General features: G+C 39.0%; 1 pseudogene; it reads right to left on the reverse strand.

Moving 5' to 3' along the window:
* Positions 1-8,518, reverse strand: part of LOC110122582 (PEST proteolytic signal-containing nuclear protein pseudogene) — a 29,427-nt pseudogene extending 20,909 nt beyond the window's left edge.
* Between the last annotated feature and the right edge of the window lie 17,175 nt (positions 8,519-25,693).

Consider the following 25,693-nt stretch of genomic DNA (forward strand, 5'->3'; position numbering starts at 1 on the left):
GGTTGCCATTTCCTACTGCATGGGATCTTCCTGACCCAGGGATGAGTTACATATAGTTGCTTTAATAGTTGACAGCTTTTGGTACATTTGGATTTTTAGTACCCACATGTATATTAGTAACTACACCTTACTTTGCACAAAGTTGAAACATGTCTTAAGAAGGACTGCTATGGCAGAGACAGTGGAATCGTTAACTATTTCTTGTGCTCTCCTATACTTTCCTTTCTCCATAAATCTAATTTTGGCCAATGGACTATTATCAGAAGTGAAATGTGTAATTTCTGGTCCCTGTTACTTAAAACTAGATACAATTTCTCCAAGAACTTTTTTCCCCTATACAGGGACTTGTAAGTCATCTGCTGATATAGTATCATCACAAGTCAGTGAAAGCCTGAATCCCAGAGGCAACAATAGGAACTTAATTACTTTGAGTCTTTTGAGTGATGGACCCAGTGAAGGGGGTTGATACCATTCAATGTTCAGTAGGGGATAATGCTGATCTTTGGCACCATTTCATGATCATTAAGACCATGTAGAAGCTTGTCAGGAACAGCTCTAAAGATCAGTAGCTCATGGCAATTAAAACATTTGAAAATGACCTGGTATTGAACTACACATGATGCAATGTTGCTCCCAGTATGAACAAACTGTTGTTCTAGTAGTGATTTCCAATCTCATACCAAGCACTGCAATTTATTTTCCTAGTTGTCTGTGTACTTCTAACAGGATATTATTAATATTTATCCTATTATCTCACACAACATTTCATGCTTAAAACACTTTGCAATCTCAATCTTTATGCCCTGCCTAAAAGGATGGAAAATACCCTTTTAGAGCTTGGGAAACTGAGTTGGGAAGAGTTAAGAACTGGCCATTAGGAAAATGATCTGATAATTTCTACAGTCTGGATTTATGGCTTTCTTTCCCCTAAGAAGTAAAATTAACAAAATTTTGTACCTGATGATCATACTTTGAAATCTAGATGACCTCCATCTACCCCCATAAAAAAGTAAGTGGAATGATTTTTTTAATTTACTCCTTCAATTAGATCCCAAGAAAGATTAAAAAAATCACAAATGAGTAAAAAGAATAGAAAGAAGTTTAATTGTTGTTGTTTAATGTTCCCTGAACTCTATTATTGGGCTTTACAGGTGGCTCAGTGGTGAAGAACTGCATGACAGGATTTACAGGAGATGTGTGTTCAATTCCTGGAAAAGGAAGATCCCCTGGATGAGAAAATGGCAACTCACTTCAGTATTCTTGCCTGGAGAATTCCACGGACAGAAGAGCTTGGCCAGTCACAGTCTTTAGGGTCTCGCAGAGTTGGGCATGACTGAACAACTGAACATGCATACATAAATTCTTTTATGAGAAGTTTTTTACAAATGTTTATCTCCAAGTTTTCTTCTTAGGAAAAACATTAGTTATAGGTAGAAAAATATACATTTATACCAAGTTCAGTTGTGGGATTTTGTTTTTTGTTTTCGAGCTATCTAGAGTCAATCATTTTTTGGTGGTAATAGTATATAAGCAAGTTGACCTTTAAACATTTATGGCATCTTGAAATTGAAACTGGACTGATTGTGTCTACCTGGACCTTGAGGAAAAGTCAGAAGCAAATTCTGAGGTCATTAGAGCTTAGCATTTTGTACATATATGTTCAAAGGATGTGTGTCTATGATGTACCAGAAAGCATCATGCTGGTACTTCATTTTCTTCACATTCCAGTGTACATTCAAGTGTAGGGTTCAGTGTATAGTACAGTGTATAACATATATCCCAGTGTACACTGTGTACAGTCCAGGGTACATCCCAGTGTATAGTGTACCTCCCCGTGTGCATCATGTGTAGTCCAAGCTCACATCTGGAACAGATCTAGACACATCTGGACCACATTTGAAATACATCTGGAACACATCTGAAAGGCAGGTGCACATCTGGAATATATTTGGACCACATCTGGAATACACCTAGACAAATCTTTAACACACATGGAACACATTTGGTACAGTCAGATGCACATCTGAAACACTCAGATGCACATCTGGAATACACTTGGACACAACTGGGACACATCTCAGAGAAGGCAATGGCACCCCACTCCAGTACTCTTGCCTGGAAAATCCTATGGATGGAGGAGCCTGGTAAGCTGCAGTCCATGGGGTCGCTAGGAGTTCGACACGACTGAGTGACTTCACTTTCACTTTCATGCATTGGAGAAGGAAAAACCCGCTCCAGTGTTCTAGCCTGGAGAATCCCAATGATGGCAGAGCCTGGGGGGCTGCTGTCTATGGGGTTGCACAGAGTCAGACATGACTGAAGTGACTTTGCTGCATCAGGGCCACATCTGGTGTACATCCTCTGTACAGTACAAATGCACATCCCAGCATACAGTGCAGTATACAGTCCATGGTACTGTCCAATGTACATCCGATGTACAATCCTGTGCACATTCCAGCATACAGCTCAGTCTATAGTGTAGCATATATTATGTGATATGATGATATCATATATCATCATCTAGTGTACAGGCCAGTGTACACTCCAGTGTATACTGCACTATACACTCCAGTGTATGTCCAGTGTTTCTGTGCCTGTTTTCTCCATGTTCATAAACTCCTACAACTGGCTCCTAGTCACTCTTGCAAGAAATGGCAAGAGCAAATAGTCCACAGGTTCAAAGATAGAAGGGGAAAAGAAATAAAATTTAAGTCAACTGAACATTGGATTGCTTGACCTTGAATCCAAGTTAGTGATGTGCCAGAGTTTTCTTGTTCTGGACCATATGAGCAACTTTCAGAACATCAGAATTTTGCCAACTTATTGTTAAGCCTTTAATAGCTTGATATTGATGGCAATAGTTACACCAGGGAAATCATCTAGCACTACAGATCAAGACCTTTGATTCTCAGAGTGCCTGTGTTCTAGTTGACAACTATGGTATGGTAAGTCCAAACTCATATCCATGTACCTTGTGATGCCACTAAAACTGGATGCAGTGTCTGGCAGTTCATGTTCTAAGTATCTTACTAATGTATCCCTTTTGACTCATCCTGCCATCTCTGCCTTAGTTCCTTTATGGTCTCCGCCCGAGATTTCTGCTGTTACCTCACAGCCAACTCTGCCACTATGTGACAGTAATATGATCACAATGGTGTTGACCCCATGGCTTCTGATGGCTGTCTTGTTCTAGCCAGCTGATCAAAAGCAATTTGTCAATGGGAGTAACCACCATAGGGAATGCTCCTGTGGGGAATGATTAGACTCAGTTCTGTCCTCACTCTGCCTGAGCTTAGTCTGAAGAAAGACTTTTCCATCCTGCTTCAGCAACAACTTATGGTCACCCAGCCAGGTGTAGCCATGTCCATGATTACCACTGGTCATCAAGTGGAAATGCAAGGGTATGCTGTTTTCTTCTGAGCCACACAGCCTCATTAAGAAAGTAAAATGTTTGTGAGTCTCCTGCAGGTTATCTCTTTCTGGGTTGTGGAAGCTCTCTGGCTGCCAGCACAGCACTCTGGGCCGGGAAATTACAGAGAATTACTTCAATGATATGGTAGGCTTGTTCTTTTAAAATGGAATTCAATGCCGGCTTCCCTCAAAGGTATTCACTGAAATTCAATTCACAAGCCATTTCCGTAGTCACTTATCAAAGTGCCTCGTGTCTTCCTAAACTTCATCAAGGTGGACTGGGCTTCCCTGGGATGCATGGAGCTTCTGTGGCTCATTCTGTATCTTTCTGGAGCAGCAGCAGGAGCAGTGGCCATCATTGGCCCATCTGGCTGCTGTGGGCATGAGCAGGAATGTGGCTAGTGGAGTTTTTTTTTTTTTTTTCCAGTGTGAAAACTACTATCTCTTTAGAGAAACTAGCAAACTAAATTTTACTCAATGTACATAAAATGCATTTTTCAAAAAATTGTTTTAGAGCAGAAATACAAATATAAATGCATAATACATAAGCATAATATAGTAATGTAAAGATTACCTAATAGATACCAGACAGATGTCAGGTGCTTTACAAACAGGATCCACCTATAGCAGTGATTTGGCAAATGTGGTATTTACCCACAGTGAGTGATAAGGCAATTGAAGCACTTTAGTTTCAGTGGCTTGCTTGCTAATGACCAGAAAGTTAGTAAAAGACAATTCTAGATTCCAAATCCTAAACTGTCAGTCTCCAAATTCCTTTGTTTTTACACTACAAAAATGCTAGTTTTCCAGCAAATAGAGACTAATCTCCAGTTAACAAAGCCTGTACTTGACTCAACAATGATCCGCCCTTAGGAAGCCTGTCAGGGAATGTTTAGCAATAAGATTCCTGTGTGCTGTTTCCTATCTCTCTTGAGCCCTCTATCCTTTTTTTTTTTTTTTTTCCATTTATTTTTATTAGTTGGAGGCTAATTACTTTACATCATTGCAGTGGTTTTTGTCATACATTGAAATGAATTAGCCATGGATTTACATGCATTCCCCATCCTGGTCCCCCTTCCCACCTCCCTCTCCACCCGATCCCTCTGGGTCTTCCCAATGCACCCATTATACAGAGCGAAGTAAGCCAGAAAGATAAAGACCATTACAGTATACTAACACATATATATGGAATTTAGAAAGATGGTAACGATAACCCTATATGCAAAACAGAAAAAGAGACTCAGATGTATAGAACAGACTTGTGGACTCTGGGAGAAGGTGAGGGTGGGATGTTTCAAGAGAACAGCATTGAAACATGTATATTATTTAGGGTGAAACAGGTCGCCAGCCCAGGTTGGGTGCATGAGACAAGTGCTCGGGCCTGGTTCATTGGGAAGAGCCCTCTATTTTTTATCAGTCCCTGTCAGGGGGAGAGGAGCAAAGCCTCTCCCAGGATGGAGATCAAAGAGATGGGATGCTTGCATAGGATTTCCTTCATTAGCTTTTCCATTTGGTGAAAGGGGTTATTTACGACCCTCTTTTGTTAGGATCTCCTTTTGGCCTTATGGCCTCTATTGCTCCTTGCTCCCTTGGTAACTTGTAAAGTCTGGTCTCTTGATCTTTATCTGAAGAAGCTACCGGCATATATATTCTTACAGAATTCAATAAAGCACCCTTGTTCCATCAGAGCTTGGGTCCCCGTGTCTTTCTTTCTTGCTCTGTCTCTCTCTCGCTCTCTCTCTCTCTCTCTCTCTATCTCTCTATTTCTGGCTGATTCCCTGGAACGCGAAAGTTGGCTGTGTAACCTAGGGAATATTAGTCTCTTTCCTTCTTTCACGTTCTCATCGTGGATACCTCACACCACCAGGTTCCGGTCCATTAAAGGACCAACAGAAGCCCACAGGACTGAAGACCACTCTATGCATCTCAAATATGGCTCTTTAGATTAACATTTCTACCTCATAGCAGAGATCCTGCCTGCAACCCAGTCAGAACGCAACCCTCCCACCTCCTTGGATCCCTTCTCCAGAATTCAGAAAACTCATTTCTGAGCCTTCGTGTCTGCAAATCTGATTTCATCACTACCAAGGTAGGCTGCACCCTAACCTGAATAGGTTTGCTACCTTCTGTCCCAGACTCTTATCATTACTTCCATGGGTGAAAGTGTCCAAATTTTAAACAACAGACTTAATTAAAAAATTGAACTAAGTGTACAAGGTACTGAAGACACTAAGATCCAATTCTGATGTCGTTGCCATCCTTCTCTCCTCCTCCTCCATCTTTTCAGCTCATCATTCCTTGCTTTTAATGCATGATACAATAACAGGAAATGTTATTTTATATACTCAGAGAGATTACTTTAAGCCAATTTGTCTGGGTGACTGAGATTTCTTCTAAAATGATTACTTCTTGTATCCCTGTTGGAAAAACAATGTGGTGCACCCTGGGGAATGGCCCTGCTGCTGATAGAAGGGTCTATTATGCTGCTGGAGAAGGCAATGACACCCCACTCCAGTACTCTTGCCTGGAAAATCCCATGGACAAAGGAGCCTGGTAGGCTGCAGTCCATGGGGTCGCTAAGAGTAGGACATGACTGAGTGACTTCATTTTCACCCTTCACTTTCATGCACTGGAGAAGGAAATGGCAACCCACTCCAGTGCTCTTGCCTGGAGAATCCCAGGAATGGGGGAGCCTGGTGGGCTGCCGTCTATGGGGTCACACAGAGTCGGACATGACTGAAGTGACTTAGCAGCAGCATTATGCTGCTAGTAGGAGGGTCTGTCCACTTTCACCACTGGCCCAGGTGAAAGTGGAGAACAAAACCCATGGTTAAGCTTATCAGTAAATGTAATGCTTGTCTTAATCAGCCTGGGACTGCTAAAACAAAATATTGAGCATAGGGCCTTCTCACAGTTCTGGAGGCTGAGAAGTCCCAGGTCAGAGGCTAGGCAATTCTGTTCCCAGATGAAGCCCTCTTCCAGCTTGCAGTCAGCCACTTTCTTACTGTGGCCTCACAGGGTGGAGAGAAAGGAATCAAGTCTTCTCAGGTCTCTTCCATTAGGGCACTGACCCCTCAGGGCATACAAGCCCCACTCTCGTGACCTCCTGTAAACCTCATCACCTACCAAAGGGCCAGCTCCATCTACCAAAAGGAGGGAAACAATCTTTCCCCTACGCTTCTGAGTTCTTGGACTTCCCTGGGGGCTCAGATAGTGAAGGTCTGTCTACAGCACAGGAGACCTGGGTTCCATCCCTGGGTTGGGAAGATCCCCTAGAGAAGGGAATAGCAACCCACTCCAGTACTCTTGCCTGGAAAATCCCATGGACAGAGGAGCCTGGTAGACCATGCAGTCCATACTATTTCTGTCCTTTATCGAACCCATCTTTGCATCTTTGCATGAAATGTTCCCTTGCTCTAATTTTCTTGAAGAGATCTCTAGTCTTTCCCATTCTCTTGTTTTCCTCTATTTCTTTGCATTGATTGCTGAGGAAGACTTTCTTATCTCTCCTGGCTATTGTTTGGAAATCTGCATTCAAATGGGAATATCTTTCCTCTTCTCCTTTGCTTTTCGCTTCTCTTCCTTTCACAGCTATTTGTAAGGCTTCCTCAGACAGCCATTTTGCCTTTTTGCATTTCTTTTCCATGTGGATGGTCTTGATCCCTGTCTCCTGTACAATGTCATGAATGTCTGTCCATTGTTCATCAGGCACTCTGTCTATAGATCTAGTCCCTTAAATCTATTTCTCACTTCCACTGTATAGTCATAGGGATTTGATTTAGGTTATAGCTGAATGGTCCAGTGGTTTTCCCTACTTTCTTCAATTTAACTCTGAATTTGGCTATAAGGATTTCATGATCTGAGCCACAGTCAGCTCCCAGTCTTGTTTTTGCTGACCGTATAGAGCTTCTCCATCTTTGGCTGCAAAGAATATAATCAATCTGATTTCGGTGTTGACCATCTGGTGATGTCCATGTGTAGAGTCTTCTCTTTTGTTGTCAGAAGACAGTGTTTACTATGACAAGTGCATTCTCTTGGCAAAACTCTATTAGCTTTTGCTTTGCTTCATTCCGTACTCCAAGGCCAAATTTGCCTGTTACTCCAGGTGTTTCTTAACTTCCTACTTTTGCATTCCAGTCCCCTCTAATGAAAAGGACATCTTTTTTGGGCCTTAGTCCTAAAAGGTCTTATAGGTCTTCATAGAACCGTTCATCTTCAGCTTCTTCAGTATTACTGGTTGGGGCATAGGCTTGGATTACCATGATATTGAATGGTTTGCCTTGGAAATGAACAGAGATCATTCTGTCATTTTTGAGAGCGTTCAAGTATTGCATTTCGGACTCTTTTGTTGACCATGATGGGTACTCCATTTCTTCTAAGGGATTTCTGCCCACATTATATAGTAGATATAATGGTCATCTGAGTTAAATTCACCCATTCCAGTCCATTTTAATTTGCTGATTCCTAGAATGTCGACATTCACTCTTGCCATCTCATTTGACCACTTCCAATTTGCCTTGGTTCATGGACCTAACATTCCAGGTTCTTAGGCAATGTTGCTCTTTACAGCATCAGACTTTGCTTCTACCACCAGTCACATCCACAACTGTGTATTATTTTTGCTTTGGCTCCATCCCTTCATTCTTTCTGGAGTTATTTCTCCACTGATCTCCAGTAGCATATTGGGCACCTACCAACCAAGGAAGTTCCTCTTTCAGTATCCTATCATTTTGCCTTTTCATACTGTTCATGGGGTTCTCAAGGCAAGAATACTGAAGTGGTTTGCAATTCTCTTCTCCAGTGGACCACATTCTGTCAGACCTCTCCACCATAACCTGTCTGTCTTGGGTGGCCCCACATGGCATGGCTTAGTTTCATTGAGTTAGACAAGGTGTGGTCCTGTGATAAGATTGGCTAGTTTTCTGTGATTATGGTGTCAGTGTGTCTGCCTTCTGATGCCCTCTTGCATCACCTACCGTCTTACTTGGGTTTCTCTTACCTTGGATGTGGGGTATCTCTTCATGGCTGCTTCAGCAAAGCGCAGCTGCTGCTCCTTACTGTGGATGAGTGGTACCTCCTCACAGCCACCCCTCCTGACCTTGAACATGGAGTAGCTCCTCTCGGCTTGTAGGCTGGTGTAAAAAGTATGTGCTACAGCATTTTAAAAGCTGTGATACATAATTCAGGGTTTTACATATGTGAGTCCTATAAAATATCGATGTATCATTAGTATTTTGTCAATAGCATTAGAGTACCACGTCAAAGCAATTTTTTCTACCTTATGGGTATCTAATAAGAGGTGGTTTTGAGGAGAGTGTTCAAAACCATTTTTGGTCTAGCTCACTTTTTAGACAATGGTAAATGACATATGTGTAGAAGTGCATGGCAGAAAACCCATTATTGAACCTGAATTATTGAATGAAACTACAACTATTGAATTGTAGTATGGTAATACTACACTTAATATTAGTGAGGATGGGGGTTGGACATTGCTCACCTGGAACTTTTTTGACTATTATAAGAAGAAATCTACATGTGCCATCATTATCATCTAGCAGTCATACAAAACAGATAGTCCAGGCCTTTTGACACCATCAAAAATCACCCCAGCTAAAGAAAAAAGGTAAATCCCAAAAAATGTACTTTTCACTCAAACCGTCTAGTTTGTGTCTTATGTCAAATTATTCCCATATTATTGCATTCAAATTTCTTTTACAATTCATATTAAGCTATTAAGCTAATGGTCTCTAAATACAGATTTATATTTGATTTCCCACAATGTACTAAAATAGTATTTTCTATATTAGATATGTGCTTTATTTTGAAGTGCTATATGCTCAGAGAGAGAGAACCAAATGACATTTAAAATTATGTCATAGACTGGCCAGTAAATTACTGAGATGAGTAGAACTCATCTTCACAGTAAATTTGGAGCTGTCTCTTTGTTCCTTTAGCAATACCTGGTAATACACAGTTTTGTATTAGATTGTCAATGTTATTTTTATGAAGAAATTTAATGAAATTTACTACTCTGCAATCCATTGAGTGCTTCCTAACTTAATTATCATATTCTACATTTCCTGTGGTTTACAATGAAAATTGTGATGAGCCAGACGTTGGAGAAGGAAATGGCAACCCACTCAAGTATCCTTGACTGGAGAATCTCATGGACAGAGGAGCCTGGTAGGCTACAGTCATGGGGTCACAAAGAGTCAGACATGACTGAAGTGACTGAGTGTGCATGCACAAGCTAGATGTAGAAATGACCCTTTGTGTGACAAAACAGGTTATTTGTATTTTACCAAAATTATATGAGATATTCATTTATGAAACTTCTATTAAAATTTTATTTTACCCATCTATAAGTACCTATAAGTGACATATTTTGTCTGAAAAATTTTTAGCTCAATTTTCTCTCAATGTCCACCACCAAAATAAAGATAGTTCAATTTACCATTTGTGCCTATGCCAGATCCAGTTAGTAAAAAATAATGACTCTGACATTTTATATTTTCTAAGGATGATCAAATAAGGAATCGTCTCCAGACCAGAACAAACATTTATTTTGATTAAGAAATGCTTAATCTTCCTTATATTGTCAATAGTCACCAATATTACTTTCTAAATTTCTAAAACTACCTTAGGCAATGTATTAACTTATAATATTTTATCCCATTGTTTTTTTCTTTAAACCTAACTTTAATTGGTATAAAGACCAATAGTAATATTAACAGACCACATTTCCAGTATTGTTGCTATTCTGTAGAATGTTTGTAAATAGAAAATGGTGTAAAAATCAAGGATTTAGTTTTACAATATAACTTTGAAGATACATTTATCCTTAAATATTCCTGGTAATTTTACACTGGTTTTAACAAAAATAAGAAATTCTTTACTGAATATGGATCCAAAAGTCTGTGTTACTTTATGCTCATCCTCTTGTTTGTTCTTTCCAACATCCTGGGTGACTGATGTAGGAATGAAGAATGTAGAATAATTAATGACTTTGTAAATGACTTCAAAGAGACATTAAATTGAGAATCAACTTTAAGAACCATTTTTTTTTTTTTTTTAGTCATTTCAATATATTTTCAACAAATAGTTATTGAATTTCAGGTATTGGACTTGACAGACTAAGACAATGATAGTACTGATAACTAAGAAATTTGAGATGGACAGACCATTTGCAACTATATTGATAGCACTTAAAGTTCCATTTAAGAAGAGTTTTTGGCAAGTTTTAGACTTGGAGAAGTTTTAGACATGTTTACATATCTTTATGCTTAACATATGAATGAGATTTGCTTATTTGACTTATCTGACAATGTGTAAAATTACCACCTTGAGAGTAAGCATCATAAACATAACATAGAATTAATACCACATGCCTTAGAGTATTGATATGATTGAAAACAAGTATATACATAATACATATGAAAGTGCTTTGTCAACCACACAGTTACACAAATTAAATACATTGCTATTAAGACACTTAACTGGAAATATCAAGACCATTTATGGATATAGAACTTAAATACATACAGGTCTATAGACTTATAAATTTCAGTTTTAAACAGAAGAATTTTTATAGAAATAATAGGAGTTATTGACCTATCCTAGCTAAAAAGTGGGGAGAAAGGGGCAGAAGCAAATGATAAAATCTTAGAGTGTATGAACAACAATCACATGGTAGTAGCAAGAAAAATAAGATGACAAATGAGAAGCATCTAAGATGTAAAAGAAAAACAGCAGTAGTAGAAACCAGAGACATCAAACCTAACTGAGGACAGGCTCATGATGGAAAACCACACACCTCCTTGACAGGTCTGAAGGTGCTTCTTTATATTCAAGAGCTGGTTTTTCAGCACAATAATCATGAAGGAAGTTTAAGAACTTAAGATGGAATAAAGTATGTTTTTTTAAAAACTGGCTCGCCTTTCCATAAATTCAATCAACTTGTTTCCATCTGAAAGACTACCTCTTTAATCTACTCTTTTCCTCTCGGGTGCCACAAACACTTGAGAGCAGCAGTACTCTCATGGATGTTTCCTGGTTTCTGAGGCCTCAGAATCACATCCCTAGAAAAAGAGAAAGAGGCAATATGGACCTTGAAGGTAAGAAAACCTTACTTCTAGGTCTGTATTAGTCTGCTCTGGCTGCCGTGAAAAATACTACAGGTTGGTAAAAGAAGTGTATTTTCTAACAGTTCTGCAGGGTAGAGCCCAAGATCAAGGTCCTACTTGTAAATCACAGGGGACTATAACAAGTCTCCTAGAATAAACAATAATGGAAAAGAATAACAGAAAAGAATGGAGAGAACAAGATGTCAGAGGAGTAGGCAAATGTGGAGTACATCTCTCTCTATGGATACATCAGGAATACGCCTTCAAACACAGAAGCACATGCAGAACACCAGCTGTGAGAGGACAGGAGTCCCTGACCAGTGGAAAAGAATATATAGAACCATGCAAAACTCAGTATGATGAAGGAACTAAGGGAAAAAACAGGAGTGTTAGTAGGACAAGTTCTGCTCTCAGCAGGTGAGGGAACTGGGGCAGGTGTCCCATCCTCACATTGGGGCAATTTCTGAGTCAGAGGAGAAACATTTAAGGCTGAGAGGGAAACAGCTGATCAGTGGCAGCCTAAATGGAATGAGAATCAGACAGTCCTTGCCGCAGCCATACATACCCCTGGTCTCCTGGGAGGCATGGTGGATGGGAACTGGACTTTAGGGATTGTGAGTAATCCCAGGGTGAAGGTTGTTGTTGACTGTAGAGACAGATCAAGGCGATGTAGGGGAGGAGGTTGTGGAGGGAAATGCCTGTGGAGGAAAGCCAGGCAGCCAGAGAAGCAAGGAGATACTGCTGAGTCACACATAGCGGGTGGAGCCAGTACCATAGCCCCTCTCTCCCCAGACACCAGCATTGGCAGTTGAACAATAGAGAGGCTGGCCCATCAAACACATGGTGCGCTGAACTACAGAGTAGGACCCCACCCAGGGTGCTCATTAAGTGACTGATGCACCAAACTAAAGAGTAGGACTGCAGCCAGGGGGGCCCTCTAAATGCCTGATGCATGGAACAACAGAGAATGACCCCAGACAAGGGAGCCATCTAAGTACTGAATGGGTGGGGCTACAGAGAAAGACTGGCTAAAGAGGCCTTCTGATCATCAGCTACAAGAGGCTCAAAAAAAGACTCTGATAGGGCCATAACTCCTGTGGCAGAAGCAGTCTGTGTCTCTGCCCACTTGCCAACGCCAGGGTCCCTGCAAGCCAAGCAGCTACACCACCTTCACACCCAACCCTCACTGGGGCAGAGCTGCCACAGGCAAAAAATGTCTTGCATCTATGCACACAGTGTCACTTTGGTCATGTCCAGCTGTTTGTGGCCCTGTGGACTGTGGCCTGCCAGGCTTCTCAGTCAGGGGGGTTCTCCAGGCAAGAATACTGGAGTGTACTGGCCAATACTGGCTACCACACCCTTCTAGAGCGCTCATTTCCTGCTGCCCTAGCCACCAGCTCCCCTGAGGACCTGGTGCAGCCAGAGCCCCTGCGACCCAAGCAGCTGCACCCCCTCTGCACCCCTGGCCCTCACAGCGGCAAACCCAGGTCCTCCAGGGCAGCCTCAGGAGCAAACCCCAGTGGACGGCCCATATTCAGAGGTGGAAATAAAACCACAATTGAAACTCAGGGGCAGTGTGGCTAAGGAAGAAGACCCAAAACCTTCCCACCAGCTGTACAAGCTGCAGATTAAATCCACAGGATCAACTAGGCAGACTGTGTCTATGGAGTATATAAAAGGACATTGAGAGCTCCCGCAAAGGAAAACGCGCTAGTTCTGATAGCTGTGGACATCGGAGGAAAGAACACACAGGAGCAGGACCAGATTAGAATCTGAGCTGCCCTCACAGCAGGTCCAGAAGCGACCACAGAGTTGGACGGCATCCTAGGGAAGTGAGCTGGACTGTGACTCCCAGCTAGGAAAAGAATCTGACTGCAGTGACTCAAGAAAAACATTTGTTATTTTTATGTTTTGACTTGTTCTGTAGATTTTTTTGGATTTTTTTTTTTTTTTTTTTTTTTTTTACTTTTTACTTTTACTCCCCCCTGGCCCAGTTCTAGATGTAAATGTTATTTTCACTATGAAATCTAATTAAGCCTTTGTTTGAGCTTTCTTTTTCCTAAGTAACAGTTTGTTTTTTTTTTTTTTTTTTATTGTTTTTATAAACCTCTGCCTCTACATTGGGCTTCTGCAGTTCTGTGACTTTTCCTTTTTATTTATTCTTACTTTTTCTTTTCTCTTTTTTAAATTTTAATCTTTAATTTTTAAAACCTATTATTATTTTTCTACATTTATTCTTTTGTTTTCTTTTCCTACTGTTCTTTGCCCTTTGCAGTTAATCTTTAATGTATATAAATCTTCTTTATCTACCTCTATTTAAATTTGCATATCTATTCTTTTTTTCTTCCCTTTCCTCTCAAAATATTTATTATTTTTTATTTTCATTGTTTTTTTCCCCTTGGCACCTAGCTTAATTTTTGGTTTCCACTTTGTGCTTTAGTTAGTTTTGTTCTTAAACAGTAGATATAATTTTTGGTTCCCTTTGTTCACCAGGTCAATCTATTGTACTTTATTTTTGTTGGACTGTTTTGATTTTGCACCAACTCAATGGACATGAGTTTGAGTAAGCTCTGGGAGTTGGTGATGGGCAGCGAAGCCTGGTGTGCTGTGGTCATTGGTCACAAAGAGTTGGACACGACTGAGTGACTGAATTAAACCTCTGGGTGTATATGTCTACACGTATATTAAGTCACAGTTTTTATTGTTGTTATAAACCTCTGCCTCTCTTTTGGGCTTTTTCAGTTCTGTGGAGTTTTCTATTTTTTTTCTTTCTTCTTCCTTTTTATTTTTTTTTTCTTTTCTCTTTCTTTTTTAAATTTAATTTTTAATTTTTGTGAACCTATTATTTTTTTACACTTATTCCTGTTTACTCTTCCTACTGTTCTTTTCCCCTTGCAGTTAATATTTAATGTATCTAAATCTTCTTTATCTACCTCTATTTAACTTTGCATATGTACTCTTTATTTCTTTTCTTTCTTTCCTGTGCTTTCATTGTATTTGTTAGTTTTGTTTTCTCTGCTTTATTCCCCACTTGGCACCTTGCTTTACTTTTGTTTTGTAGTTTGTGCTTTAGTTAGTTTAGTTTTTAACTGGTAGATATAATTTTTTATTTACTTTCTTTGCTGGGTCAGCTTACTGCACTTTAATTTTTTTGGACTGTTTCAATTTTGCTTTTGGGTGTATATTCCATTATTTTAATTATTATTAGCCTGATTTTGTAACTGCCATTTGTCTGGGGTCCATCTTTGGTTTCTCATTTTTGGTTATTTGTTTTAATCTCACTTAATGCCATAACAAACCACTTGTGGAATCTTCTTTACTGACCAGAGATCAAGCCCTGAGCCTTTAGCGTGGGAGCACTAACACCAAGACCCTAGACCACCAGAGAATTAACCCTAGGGGTTATCAAATAGCAAGAACTAAAACAAAGGAAACCACTTGAATACAAGACCCCACATCATCCAACCATCAGTAGCACCCTTTTTAGGATGTCTCATCTAACCAACCAACAAAACAAAAATGCAAACCCAATCATCAGCAGACAGGATTACCACCTCACTGAGCATTCCCCATCAGAGGAAAAAACAAAAAAGCTAGCTCAGCACAAATCTCACCCTATACAAAGCTTAACACAAACCACTGGACCAACCTTAGGAGGGCAAAAACCAAAAGGAAGAAAGAATTAAACATTGAAGCCTGGGTAAAGGAAACCTCAAACACAATAATTTAAAAAAAAAAAAAAATGGAAAGGCAGAGAAATACTACACAAATGAAGGAACAAACTAGAAACACAGAAGTCCAAATAAATGAAGAGGAAATAGGCAAATTACCTGAAAAAGAATTCAGAATAATGACAGTAAAGATGATCAAAAACCTTGAAAACAAAATGGAGAAAATGTAAGAATCAATCAACAAAGACCTAGAAAAATGAAAGAATTAACATAAGGAGACAAACAACAGAATTACTGAAATTAAAAATACTCTAGAAGGAATTAATATCTGAAGCAGAACGAATCAGTGAGCTGGAAGATAAAATGGTAGAAATATCTTCTGAAGAGCACAATAAAGTAATAAGAATGAAAAGAACTGAGGATAGTCAAGAGACATTTGGAACAATATCAAATGCACCAATATTTGAAGTATAGGGGCCCCAGAAGAAGAAGATAAAAAGAAAGGGTATGAGAAAATTTTTGAAGAGATTACAGTTGAAAACTTCCCCAACATGGAAGAGTAAATATTCGACCCAGTCCAAGAGGCAAAAAGAGTCCCATACAGGATAAATCCAAGGAGAAACACACCAAGACACATACTAATCAAACTAACACAGATTAAACACAAAGAAAGAATATTAAAAGCAGCAAGGGAAAAGCAACAAGTAACATATAAGAGAAATCCCATAGGTTTAACTGCTGATCTTTCAGCAGAAACTCTGCAAGCCAGAAGGGAATGGCAGGATATATTTAGAGTACTGAAAGGAAAAAATCTACAACCAAGACTATTGTACCTGGCAAGGATCTCATTCAAAATTGATTGAGAAATCAAAAGATTTTTCAGACAAGCAAAATTTAAGAGAATTCATTACCATTAAACCAGCTTTACAACAAATGTTACAGGGACTTATGTAGTCAAGAAATACAAGAGAGAAAAGAATATCTACAAAGTCAACCCCAAACAATTAAGAAAATGGCAATAGGAACACATATATCAATAATTACTTTAAATTTAAGCAGATTAACTACTCCAAACAAGAGACATAGCCTGGTTGAATGGATACAAAACAAGACCTATATATACACTGTCTACAAGAAGTCCAGTTCAGACCTGAAGAAACATACAGACTGAAAGTGAGAGGATGGAAAAATATATTCCATGAAAATGGGAAGCAAAAGAAAGCTGGAATAGCAACCCTCATATCAGACAAAATAGACCTTAAAGAATATTACAAGAGATAAGGAAGGACACTACATAATAACCAAAGTATCAGTCCAAGAGGAAGACATAACGATTGTAAATGTCTATGCACCCAACACAGGAGCACCTCAATACATAAGACAAACACTAACTGACATAAAAGGAGAAATTTACAGTAACACAATAATAGTAGGTGATGTTAACATCCCACACACACCAATGGACAGATCATCAAAACAGAAAATTAATAAAGAAACACAAGTCTTAAATGATACATTAGATGAGATGGATTTCATTGATATCTTCAGGACATTCCATCCAAATGCAGAAGAATACACCTTCTCAAGTGCACATGGAACATTCTTCAGGATAGACCACATCTTAGGTTACAAACCAAACCTCAGTAAATTTAAGAAAATTTAAATTGTATCAAGCATCTTCTCTGACCACAATGCTATGGGACTAGATATCAATTGTAAGAAAAAAACTGTAAAAAACACAAACACACGGAGATTAAACAATATGTTTCTAAATAACCAACAGGTTACTGAAGAAATCAAAAGGGAAATCACAAAATTTCTAAAAACAAATGACAATGAAAACATGACAACTCAAAACCTATGGGATGCAGCAAAAATAGTTCTAAGAGGAAAGTTTATAGCAATACAATCTTACCTCAAGAAACAAAAAACATCAAATAGACAACCTAACTTACACCTAAAACAACTGGAAAAAGAACAAAAAAAGCCCCAAAATTAGTAAAAGGAAATAAATCATAAAGACCTGAACAGAAATAAATGAAAAAAAAAAGAAAGAAACAATAGTAAACATTAATAAAACTAAAAGCTGTTTCTTTAAGAAAATAAACAAAATTGACTAAACTTTAGCCAGACTCATCAAGAACAAAAGGAAGAAGAATGAAGTCAATAAAATTAGAAATGAGAAAGGAGAGGTTACAAAAGACAATGCAGAAATACAAAGGATTATAAGATACTATTATGAACAACTATATGGCAATAAAATGGATAACCTGAAAGAAATGGAGAGATTCTTAGAAAAGTTCAATCTTCCAAGAATGAACCAGGAAGAAATAGAAATTATGAACAACCTAGTTACAAGCACTGAAATTGAAGCTGTGATCAAAAATCTCCAAAAAAACAAAATACCAGGACCAGATGGCTTCACAGGGGAAATTTTGTCAAACATTTAGAGAAGAGCTAATGCCTATCCTTCCAAAACTCTTTCAAAAAAACTGTAGAGGAAAGAACACTTCTAAACTCATTCTATGAGGCCACCATCACCCTGATACCAAAACCAGACAAAGACAACACAAAAAAGAAAGAAAACTACAGGCCAATGTCACTGATGAACATAGATGCAATAATCCTCAACAAAATTTTAGCAAACAGAATTCAGCAGCACATCAAAAAGCTCATACACCATGATCAAAGTTGGTTGCAGGATACAAAGTTGGGATGCAAGGATTCTTTAGCATACACAAAGCAATCAATGTGATGCACCATATTAACAAATTCAAAGATAAAAACCATATGATAATCTAAATAGATGCATAAAAAGCCTTTGACAAAATTCAACACCCATTTATGATTAAAGCCCTTCAGTAAATGAGCATAGAAGGAACTTAGCTCAACATAGTAACGGCCACATATGATAAGCCTACAGCAAACATTATTCTCAATAGAGAAAACCTGAAAGGATTCCCCCTAAGATCAGGAACAAGACAAGGGTGTCCACTTTCACCACTATTATTCAACATAGTTTTGGAAGTCCTAGCTACAGAAATCAGAAAAGAAAAAGAAAGAAAAGAAATCCAGGTTGGAAAAGAAGAAGTAAAGTTCTCACTGTTTGCAGATGACATGACACTGTACATAGAAAGAAAGAAAGAAAGAAAGAAAGTGAAGTCGCTTAGTCTTGTCCGACTCTTTGCAACCCCATGGACTGTAGCCTGCCAGGCTCCTCTGTCCATGGGCTTCTCCAGGCAAGGGTACTGGAGTGGATTGCCATTTCCTTCCCCAGGGTATCTTCCCAACTCAGGGATCGAACCCAGGTCTTCCACACTGCAGGCAATTGCTTTACCATAGTGCCACTAGGGAAGCCATATTGTACATAGAATTCCCTAAAGATAGTAACAGAAAATTACTAGAGCTAATCAGTGAATTTAGCAAGGTTGCAGGATACAGAATCAATACATGGAAATCACTTGCAGTTCTATATACTAACAATGAAAAATCAGAAAGAGAAATTAAGGATTCAATCCCATTCACCACTGCAAAAAAAAAAAAATTAAATTTCTAGGAATAAACTTACCTGAGACAAAAGAAATGTACACAGAAAATTATAAGACACTGATGAAAGAAATAAAAGATGGCATAAACAGATGGAGTTATATTCCATGTTCCTGGATTGGAAAAATCAATATTGTGAAAATGACTATACTATCAAACACAGTCTACAGATTCAAGGTGATCCTTATCAAATGACCAATGGCATTTTTCACAAAACTAGAACAAAAAAATGTCACAATTCATATGGAAATACAAAAGACCCCAAATAGCCAAAACAGTCTTGAGAAAGAAGAATGGAGTTGGAAGAATCAGCCTTCCTGACTTCAGATTATACTACAGAGCTACAGTCATCAAGACAGTATGGTACTGGCACAAAAACAGAAATAAAGACCAATGGAAGAAGATAGAAAGCCCAGAAATAAACCCATAAACCTATGGGTACCTTATATTTGAGAGAGGAGGCAAGAATATACAATGGGGCAAAGATATTGTCTTCACTAAATGGTGCTGGGAAAACTGGATAGCTACATGTAAAAGAATGAAATTAGAACACTTCCTAACACCGTACACAAAGATAAACTCAAAATGGATTAAATACCTAAATGTAAGACCAGAAACTTTAAAACTCTTAGAGGAAAAGAGACAGAACACCTAATGACATAAATCAAAGAAAGACCCTCTATGACCCACCTTCTAAGGTAATGGAAATAAAACCAAAAGTAAACAAGTGGGCCTGATTAAACTTGAAAGCTTTTGCACAGCAAAGGAAACTATAAGCAAGGTGTAAAGACAACCCCTAGAATAGGAGAAAATAATAGCAAATGAAACAACTGACAAAGGATTATTTTCCAAAATATACAAGCAACTAATACAACTCAATACCAGAAAACAAACAACCCAATCAAAATGTGGGAAAAAGACCTAAACAGTCTTCTTTCACAAAAGAAGACATGCAGATGGGTCACAAACACATGAAAAGATGCTCAACATCACTCATTATTAGAGAAATGCAATTCAAAACTTCAGTGAGATATCACCTCAAAACAGTCAGAATGGCCATCATCAAAAAGTCTACAAACAATAAATGCTGGAGAGGATGTGGGGAAATGGGAACACTCTTGCATTTTTGGTGGGAATGTAAACAGATAAAAACACTATGGAAGATGGTATGGGGATTCGTTAAAAAACTACAAATAAAACCACCATATGACCCAGCAATCCCATTCCAAGGCATATACCTTGAGGAAGCCAAAATTGAAAAAGACTCATGTATCCCATTATTCATTGCAGCACTATTTACCAGAGCTAGAACATGGAAGCAACCTAGATGTCCATTGACAGATGAATGGATAAAGAAGTTGTGGTACATACACACAATGTAATATTGCTCAATAATATAAAGGGACACATTTGAGTCAGTTCTGATGAAGTGGATGAACCTAGAGACTATTATACGGAGGGCAGTAAGTCAGAAAGAGAAAGATAAATATCATATTCTATCACACATATATGGAATCTAGAAAAATGATACTGAAGAATTTACTTACAAGGGCAGCAGTGGAGAAACAGAAATAGAGAATAGACTTATGGACATGGGGAGAGGGGAAGAGAGGGTGAGATGTATAGAAAGAGTAACATGGAAACTTGCATTACCATATGTAAAACAGATAGCTAACAGGAATTTGCTGTGTGGCTCAGGAAACTCAAACAGCACCCTGTTTGAGAGGGGTGGGATGGGGAAGGAGAGGGGAGGGGGTTTCAAAAGGGAGCGGATATGTGTGTACCTATGACTGATTCATGTTGAGGTTTGCAATTTAAAAAATAAACAAATTTAAGAAAAATAATGCATATATGTGTATACCTGAGTCACTTTACTATACAACAGATATTGGCCAACACGTAAATCAAATATATTTCAATTAAAAAAATAAATTAAGTTAAAAAAATAATTGCTTACTGCCTTCCCCAAAATAATGTGAGCTCCTCAAGGCAGAGAATACTTTATTTATATTTTAGCCTTCGTAGCTTAAAAACAAAAATAAACAAACAAAACTCCATCATAGAGTAAACATTGAATAACTGCTCAGTGATTGCAGAATTTGGAGAGACTATATAGCCTATTTATTAGAAGTGTCTGATAGATAAAGAAGGTAAAAAATAGAAAATATCCTTTAAAAAGATTGAGCTTTTTCTCCAAGAGAAAAAAATGTATTTATTTAAGAAAAGGAAGCTACAAACACATTTCTAATGATCATCTATATGCAATGGCCTCAAAAATGAGAGAAAACCAGACTCTAATTCACTAGGCCTTCCAAAATACAGCTTGATTCCAAAAGATACACATATCCATTTTTCTGTTTGAGCAGCAAGAGTAGTAAGAGGATATAAAAGCAAAACTCTTCAAATTTGCCCTGAGTTCCATGGAAAGATCATACTTGTGGTTGCCAAGGGAATACAGGAGGGAGAGGCCTGGACTGGGGAATTAGGGATTAGTAAAAACAAACTAATTGCAATCTTCATGTCATGTCCATGACCATGTAAAATGAAAGTCTTCATACCGTATATAACACAGGGAATGCTAAGAAAGTGTTCCATGGACTAACAGTCTATTAAAGTAAAAAAAAAAAAACAAAAATACAAACCTTGTTTTGAGTTCACATTGAGTATCTTTTCATAAGAAGTTGTAGAGCAGCACAATTAAAATGAAATACTAATTGTAAGAAGATGGTGGCTACAGAATATAACTCAGCCTTAATAGATTTTTTTAGTGCCTCTCTTTATACCAAATGTGAGTAGCCCTTTAGCCAATAAAGTAAATTATCTGATCTCCAAATGGGTACTTTATCCTCATCAGGCTGATATTGCAGTGACATCATGGATTTCTCAGATAGCTTTGTGAATCAACAGAGTATTTCAGAGGAGAGCATTGACTACTAAAAGCAAAGTTTTTGTTTTTCAAACAGCCTTCAGACTAGTAGATGAAACATCTCATTTTGGGCCAAGGATGCATTTACTCTAGCAACCTAGAGGAGCAGAGAAGGCTGAACCAGTTAAGAAGGAATAGAATAATGTTACTGTGTCAGCCAAACCTCAAAGTATACAGTTATTGCAGGTCATATATATATATATATATATATATATATATTTTTTTTAACTTTTTCTTTTTAGTATTCATGTCTATCTACACTGTTTATTTCTAAAGAGCTTAAATATTAATATTCCATGAAATATCATTCTATATTTCCAAAGCATCTTTGGAAAGCCATCAACTAATTTGCTTATAATAAACTTTGAGCTCTTGAAAAAAAAATGCACTGGTTTTCTTTCTTTTTAAATAACCTCAAAAAAGGAAATTCAAATGAGAAAAGTGTATTCCTTCTAATATATCCATTCAGCAAATGTTCTGAGTGGTTTAGTGGTAAAGAATCTGCTTGCCAATGCAGGAGACATGGGTTTGGAAGATCCCTTGGAGAAGGAAATGGCTATCCATTACAGTATTCTTGACTGGAAAATTCCATGGACAGAGGAGCTTAGTGGGCTATAGTCCATAGGGTTACAAGGAGTTAGACAAGACATAGAAACTAAACAATAACAATAACAGCATATTCCATTAAACAATAACATTAATATATAGGCATAAATATGTGGCATTTAAGCCAAGGATCAATTACAGACAATTTTTAAACAGGAGCAGGAATCCACCCCATCCCTATGCCATGCCTGTATACCAGGACTCAGTGCAGAGAGAACAGGTAAAAATGCTCATCTTCAAGTTTCTCCCTGAAAGAGGCTTTAACTACATACTTCCCTAGCTGATGACTGATGGTCCAGCTTCTAAACAGTCTTCATCTAGATGTTGACTCTGATCCTCCCCTTTGGGACACTGATGAGTCTTGATGTTGTAGGAGAGGGAAATGTCATGTCCTGGGGCCTGGAGGAGTCCTTAGCACTGCCAAATGAGGTCCTTGGCTTACTGCAAGAAATAATTCAGGAGTCAGTCAGAGTAAGGGGAAAGCAAGTTTATTTAGAGAGACACTCATTCCACAGGCAGAATTTGAATCATTTCAGAAAGTGAGAGGAGTGGCCCCAAGGCATGATGTCTCCTGGGAAAGTGAGAGTGGCAGAAGGATATGGGGTCTTTGTTTTTTATGGGCTAAGTAATTTCATAGGCTAATGAGTGGAATGAATATTCTTGCTATTCACTCCCCCAGAATGAATATTCTTGCTATTTGGGGGAGTAGGGTGGGGATTTCCCAGGAATTGGGCCACCGCCCACTTTGTGGCCTTTTATCATCCTCCTGGGAACTTCCATGGCTAAGGGGGGATGTTTTTTAGTATTACAATGAAGGTATAATGAGCTAAAGGTCAATGACCAGACTATTCCCAAAGCCACCTTGGTTTCAGCTGGTTCCAGTAGGTCTATTACATCCCAATAGCTGGGCCCCTTCTTCACTACCTAGGATTGTGTTTAACTCCTTTCCCTCCTATCTTATTCCCCCCTCAGAAATTTTACTTCCATATTCTCATGGGAAAGGAAGGGCAGTGGTCAATCTTCTATAGTGCTTCAGGACTGGTCAGGGACATTGACTTTGTCTGCAAGGGAGCAAAATGCCTGGTCTAAGGTTCTCAGGGCAAGACAACTTCTTGTTTTAAGTCAGAGGGTGGAATGGACTAGAATCCACACAGATGCATTGTCATTTTGACATGGAACTGTTGTTACCTGGAAGACAGGACATTTGCCAAGAGGTTAAAGAGAAAGAATAAGGGGATGACCATTACTGAGCCCAGGACAGGCAACAACCAAGTAAGGTTAGGGAGGGCACTCTTAATGGTAGACCAGATGGCATTAGGGTTTGTCTCCTGCTTGTAGTGGTATAACCAGGATGCTTATTCATAAATCTTTTTAATGTTCTTCTTGATCTGGACTGATTTATTTACATAGGTACAACAGATTTTGTTTATGATTGCACCAACACCACTCTGCTTGGCTTGCAAGTAATCTAAGGCCAATCTATTGTCCATGACCACATTGGCTAGTGAGTTTAAAGAAGTTGAAAATCTATTTAGGGCATTTCCAGTGCTCAGAGCTAGGCTCCTTAAACTGTTGGTTGGATTTTCTAGGGTTACCTCGTGATAAGCAACAGAGAAGGCAATGACACCCTACTCCAGTACTCTTGCCTGGAAAATCCCATTGATGGAGGAGCCTGGCAGGCTGCGGTCCATGGGGTCGCACAGAGCCAGACATGACTGAGTGACTTAGCAGCAGCAGCATGGTAGGCAAAGCCTCCCTCTGCAGCTGTTCCTCTCCCTGTCAGCCCTGCTCCTGCCAGTATTAATCCAACGGCCGACCTGGATGGCACTGACTATTATTATGTAGAGTGACTGTAAATGGGGCCAAATGTCCTAATGTGCGCTCTTCTTCGGGCCACACATTATCAATATAAGGATAAGCATCTGCAGAGGGGCCAGATTTTCCCTGGAGTGGCCTTGTCTTTGGGCCCTCATTTAGGGGAGTGCTACTTACGCAGACATACCCTGAAGATTCAGTAAGAGACCTGGAAATAGAAGAATTTAACAAGGAAGCAGCTGTCCGGATCCGTGGAAGGGACAAATTATGAACACAGTGCAGAGATAAGGACCCTTTAGCATACTGAGAATAATTAAGTCCAGGAGTATTCCCTGCCCTTGGCTTAGAAGAGGTGGTGTAGTAAGAGGGTTTTATCCATTACCTACACAGAGTCTGACAATTTCTAGCCCAACTTTTAGTCCATTCTCTCCATTCTATCCCTGTGGAGGCATTCCAGATGGCTCAGTGAGTAAAGAGTCCACCTTCAGTGCAGGCAAAGTGGGTTTGATCCCTGGGTCAGGAATATCCCTGGAGTAGGAATTGGCAACCGACTCCAGTATTCTTACCTGGGAAATCCCATGGACAGAGGAGCCTAGTGGGCTACAGTCCATGGGTCACAAAAGAGTTCAAGACTAGTGACCTCAAAACAACAACCATCCCTATTCCTGTAGGATCCCTGGGTCTGGTCTTCATTATAAACACACAGAATGGGGGCATTCCTAGGAATGCAGTTTGGGTCCTGGTTCCAAAATGCTATAGTGATATTACCATCCTGTGGCCAAGGATTGCTCCAAAGAGGATTTCCATAGCCAAGAGGGCCATGAGATGTGTGGTGGTATCAAAAGCATGATGGGTTTTCTGAATAACAATAGGAGCCATGTTTAATGGAAAAGTTCTAAGTCACCCTTTGAAAGGAATCACATAGGCAAGATGTTGGACCTGATATGAATTGTCTATCATGTTCAGATCAGTGGAGGATTTTTCCCCCCATGTATTTGAGTTGATAATACTCCTGTTGTATGTGCCTATTTGTACCTGTAATGTTTGTTGTGCATATGTGCATGCTCAGTCCCTTCATTTGTGACCCTGTGGGCTGTAGCCTGCCAGGCTCCTCTGTCCAAGGGATTCTCCAGTCAAGAATAGTGGAGTGGGTTGCCGTGCCCTCCTCCAGGAGAATCTTCCTGAATCAGAGATTGAAGCTGTATCTCCTTCATTGCAGGCAGATGTAGACCCACTGTGCCATCTGGGAATCCTAACGTTTGTTGTAAGCCAGGGTTTTTATGACAGCTCCAACAATTAATTAGTTTTTCCCCCCAGGTGACAATTTTTGGTACATATACAAAATCACCCTTTTCCTACTGCCCCTGAATCACAACCATTGTGAGAAATCCTACTAGGAGGATGGTTTTTGACATCATATTACTATATATTTTTTCAGATCCAGCAGGGGCAAACAAGATGTTTACAAGGCAGAGGGTTCTGAAAAGTTGCAGAATAAGAGCCACTATGATAAAATGATAAATTAATGATAAAATCACAAGGAATATCAGGCAAACCCACCACAGTCACTTGAAGTCACTTATCTGTTCTCTTGA

This window comes from Odocoileus virginianus, chromosome 1 (assembly GCF_023699985.2).
Source record: "Odocoileus virginianus isolate 20LAN1187 ecotype Illinois chromosome 1, Ovbor_1.2, whole genome shotgun sequence".
In the NCBI taxonomy this organism is placed as follows: domain Eukaryota; kingdom Metazoa; phylum Chordata; class Mammalia; order Artiodactyla; family Cervidae; genus Odocoileus; species Odocoileus virginianus.